The sequence below is a fragment of the Arachis hypogaea genome, chromosome 12, assembly GCF_003086295.3.
Source record: "Arachis hypogaea cultivar Tifrunner chromosome 12, arahy.Tifrunner.gnm2.J5K5, whole genome shotgun sequence".
NCBI lineage: Eukaryota > Viridiplantae > Streptophyta > Magnoliopsida > Fabales > Fabaceae > Arachis > Arachis hypogaea.
In genome coordinates, this window is record NC_092047.1 from 60,853,251 (window position 1) to 60,858,540 (window position 5,290).

General features: G+C 35.9%; 1 non-coding gene across 1 annotated transcript; it reads left to right on the forward strand.

The window, feature by feature from the left end:
- Window positions 1-288: 288 nt before the first annotated feature.
- LOC112731746 (small nucleolar RNA R71) lies at window positions 289-396 on the forward strand. The gene has a single exon (XR_003167509.1). It is a non-coding gene; the product is annotated as a small nucleolar RNA R71 (small nucleolar RNA).
- The last annotated feature ends 4,894 nt before the right edge of the window (window positions 397-5,290 follow it).

A 5,290-nucleotide genomic window follows, 5' to 3' on the forward strand; every position in this document is an offset into this window, starting at 1 on the left:
ATTCAGACTCTGAGAAATCATATTGACTTGCTGAGTCAATATTTTGTTTTGAGCCAATATGGCATTCAGAGTATCAATTTCAAGAACTCCCTTCTTCTGAGGCATCCCATTGTTCACAGGATTCCTCTCAGAGGTGTACATGAACTGGTTATTTGCAACCATTTCAATGAGTTCCTGAGCTTCTACAGGGGTTTTCAAATGAAGAGATCCTCCTGCAGAATGGTCCAATGACATTTTTGACAACTCAGATAGACCATCATAGAATGTACTTATGATGCTCCATTCTGGAAGCATGTCAGTAGGACACCTTTTGATCAGTTGCTTGTATCTTTCCCAAGCTTCATAGAGGGATTCTCCTTCCTTTTGTCTGAAGGTTTGGATTTCCACTCTAAGCTTGCTCATCTTTTGAGGTGGAAAGAACTTAGCCAGGAAAGTACTGACCAGCTTTTCCCAAGAGTTCAGGCTTTCCTTAGGTTGTGAATCCAACCATGTTCTAGCTTTGTCTCTTACAGCAAAAGGGAAAAGCATAAGCCTGTAGACCTCGGGATCAACTCCATTGGTCTTGACAGTGTCACAGATTTACAGGAATTCAGCTAAAAACTGATGAGGATCTTCCAATGGAAGTCCATGAAACCTGCAATTCTGTTGCATTAGAGAAACTAATTGAGGCTTAAGCTCAAAGTCGTTTGCTCCAATGGCAGGAATTGAGATGCTTCTTCCATAGAAGTCAGAAGAGGGTGCAATGAAGTCACCAAGTATTTTCCTTGCATTGTTGGCATTGTTATTGGGTTCGACCATGTTTCCTTCTTTTTTGAAAATTTCTGTCAGGTTCTCTCCAGAGAGTTGTGCTTTAGCTTCCCTTAGCTTCCTCTTCAGAGTCCTTTCAGGTTCAGGATTAGCTTCAACAAGAATATTCTTATCCTTGTTTCTGCTCAAATGAAAAAGAAGAGAATAAAAAAGAAAATATGGAATCCTCTATGTCACAGTATAGAAATTCCTTATGTGTGTATAAGAAGAGAAGAATAGAAAAAGGAGAAGAGAAAAACTCGAACACAGAGAAGAAGAGGAGGTTCGAATTATGAGTAGAAGAGAAGTGTTAGTAGATAAATAAATAAATAGAAAGAGATTAGAGGGGGAAGAATTTGAAAATTAAATAAAAATAAAATAAAAATATTTTTTTATTTTAAATGTTAATTAGAATTCGAAAATTAAGAGAAGGAGTAAAATTAAAATTAAAAATTAAAACAATTAGTTAATGAAAAGAAATTTTGAAAAAGAGGTTAGTGATTTACGAAAATAAGAGAGAAAAGTAGTTAGATGGTTTTGAAAAAGATAAGAATTTTGAAAACCAAACAAAAAGTTAAGTTGTTAATTAAAAAGGATTTTGAAAATCAATTTTGAAAAGATACGAAGTTAGAAAAGATATTGAAATTAATCTTTGAAAAAGGTATGATTGAAATAGAAAAAGATATGATTGAAAATCATTTTGAAAAAGATTTGAATCGGAAATTAAAAAGATTTGATTTTGAAAATTAAAGTTGATTACTTGACTAACAAGAAACTAAAAGATATGATTCTAAAATTTAAAGATTGAACCTTTCTTAATAGGCAAGTAACAAACTTAAAAAATTTTGAATCAATCACATTAATTGTTAGTAAAGATTTTGAAATTATAAAATGAAATTTAAGAAAAAGATTTTTTAAAATCAATTTGAAATTTTTGAAAATATGAAAGAAAAAAATGAAAAAGATTTGATTTTTGAAAAAGATTTGAAAAAGATAGAATTTTTAAATTGAAAATTTGATTTGACTCATAAGAAACAACTAAATTTTGAAAAAGTCAACTCAAATATTCGAAATTTATGAGAAGAAAAGGGAAAGATATTTTTTTATTTTTGAATTTTTAGTGAAGAGAGAGAAAAACACCAAATTGAATCAAAACACAGAAATTATGAATCAAAACAACTAATGCATGTAAGAACACTTTGAATGTCAAGATGAACACCAAGAACACTTTGAAGATCAAGATGAACATCAAGATTTATTTTTGAAAATTTTTAAGAAAAGAAAAACATGCAAGACACCAAACTTAGAAATTTTCAAACTTTAGACACTAACAAATTGAAAATGCATATGAAAAACAAGAAAAGACACAAAACATGAAAATGCAAAGATCAAACAAAGAAGATCATCAAGAACAACTTGAAGATCATGAAGAACAAGATTCAATGCATGTGTTCTTCAAAAATTTAAATGAAAATTAAAAATATGCAATTGACATCAAACTTAAAATTTGACACAAGACTCAAACAAGAAATACAAAATTCTTTTTGGTTTTATGATTTTATTAATTTTTTTGGATTTTTCGAAAATTATTTGGAAAAAGAAAAATAAGGATTTCAAAATTTTTAATAAGAATTCCAAGAATCATGCAATGTCAGCCTAAAATTCCGGTCCAGGAATTAGACATGGCTTACTAGCCAGCCAAGCTTTCAGTGAAAGCTCTGGTCCAAAACACTAGACATGGCCAATGGCCAGCCAAGCTTTAGCATACAAATCAGGCATACAACAGCTGAATTGATGAGAATAAAAAAGCTCTTGTGATGATGAGTTGAAACCTCGGTCCAAAAGATTAGACATGGCTTAACAGCCAGCCAGGATTCAACATATCTCATGAAACTCTAGAATTCATTCTTAAAAGTTCTGAAGAACATAGAATAATTTATTTTTTTGAAAATTTTTTTTCGAAATTAAAAATAATAAAAACAAAAAGCTTAAAATTAAAATAAAATTACCTAATCTGAGCAACAAGATGAACCGTCAGTTGTCCAAACTCGAACAATCCCCAGCAACGGCGCCAAAAAATTGGTGCACGAAATTGTGATCTCTAGCCACGATGCCAAAAACTCAGTACGCACGTTCATAATCTCAAATTCTTCTTCACAACTTCACAACTAACCAGCAAGTGCACTGGGTCGTCCAAGTAATAAACCTTACGTGAGTAAGGGTCGATCCCACGGAGATTGTCGCCTTTAAGCAAGCTATGGTCATCCTTGTAATCTCAGTCAGGCAGATTCAAATGGTTATAGGATTTTGATAATTAAAATATAAATAACAGAAAATAAGATAGAGATACTTATGTAATTCATTCGTGAGAATTTCAGATAAGCGTATGGAGATGCTTTGTTTCTTCTGAATCCCTGCTTTCCTATTTCCTTCATCCAATCATTCATACTCCTTTCCATGGCAAGCTGTATGTTAGGCATCACCGTTGTCAATGGCTACTTCCCGTCCTCTCAGTGAAAATGGTCCAAATGCGCTATCACCGCACGGCTAATCATCTGTCGGTTCTCGATCATGTTGGAGTAGGATCCAGTGATCCTTTTGCGTCTGTCACTATGCCCAACACTCGCGAGTTTGAAGCTCATCAGAGTCATCCCTTCCCAGATTCTACTCGGAATACCACAAACAAGGTTTAGACTTTTCGGATCTCAAGAATGACTGCCAATAATTCTAGCTTATTGATGAGCGGATAATTTATACGCTTTTTGACATTGTTTTTAGTATGTTTTTAGTAGGATCTAGTTACTTTTAGGGATGTTTTTAATAGATTTTGTGTTAAATTCACATTTCTGGACTTTACTATGAGTTTGTGTGTTTTTCTGTGATTTCAGGTATTTTCTGGCTGAAATTGAGGGACTTGAGCACAAATCAGATTCAGAGGTTGAAAAAGGACTGCTGATGCTGTTGGATTCTGACCTCCCTGCACTCAAAGTGGATTTTCTGGAGCTACAGAACTCGAAATGGCGCGCTTCCAATTGCGTTGGAAAGTAGACATCCAGGGATTTCCAGAAATATATAATAGTCCATACTTTGGCCAAGAATTGACGACGTAAACTGGCGTTCAACGCCAGCCTTCTGCCCAAATCTGGCGTCCAGCGCCAGAAAAGGATCCAAAACCAGAGTTGAACGCCCAAACTGGCACAGAAACTGGCGTTCAACTCCACAAATGGCCTCTGCACGTGTAACACTCAAGCCCAAGCCCAAGAACACACCAAGTGGGCCCCGGAAGTGGATTTATGCATCAATTACTACTCATGTAAACCCTAGTAGCTAGTTTATTATAAATAGGACCTCTTACTATTGTATTAGGCATCTGTGAACGCATTGTTCTTAGACCATAGGGGCTGGCCACACGGCCATGCCTGGACCTTCACTTATGTATTTTCATACGGTAGAGTTTCTACACTCCATAGATTAAGGTGTGGAGCTCTGCTGTTCCTCAAAGATTAATGCAAAGTACTTCTGTTTTCTATTCAATTCCTCTTATTTCTCTTCTAAGATATCCATTCGCACTCAAGAACATGATGAAGGTGATGATTATGTGTGACGCTCATCACCATTCTCCCCTATGAACGCGTGCCTGACAAACACTTCTGTTCTACATGAATTAAGCTAGAATGAGTATCTCTTAGATCTTCTAACCAGAATCTTCGTGGCGTAAGCTAGAATGATGGCGGCATTCAAGAGAATCCGGAAGGTCTAAACCTTGTCTGTGGTATTCTGAGTAGGATTCAATGATTGAATGACTGTGACGAGCTTCAAACTCGCGATTGTTGGGCGTTAGTGACAGACGCAAAAGGATAGTAAATCCTATTCCAGCATGATCGAGAACCGACAGATGAATAGCCGTGCCGTGACAGGGTGCGTGAGCATATGATTCACTGAGAGGAGGGGATGTAGCCACTGACAACGGTGATGCCCTTGCATACAGCCAGCCATGGAAAGGAGTAAGACTAATTGGATGAAGATAGCAGGAAAGCAGAGGTTCAGAGGAACGAAAAGCATCTCCATTCGCTTATCTGAAATTCCTACCTATGATTTACATAAGTATTTCTATCCTTACTTTATGTTTTATTTACATAATATATTGTAGCCCATATGAGTCAACTTAACTGAGATTTACAAGGTGACCATAGCTTGCTTCATACCAACAATCTCCGTGGGATTCGACCCTTACTCACGTAAGGTATTACTTGGACGACCCAGTGCACTTGCTGGTCAGTTGAACGGAGTTGTGTCCACACATAGAGCCACGATGAGGATTCAATACAATTATATATTGTTACTCTCACACAAGTACAAAGAACATGGAACACAATTTCGTACACCACTTATACCACGAAGACTCTGATCTGAACCAGAAGCCCAAGAGATAAATGCTCAAGCTATTGTAGATAGAACAGAAGTGGTTGTCAAGCACGCGTTCATAGGCGAGAATGATGATGAG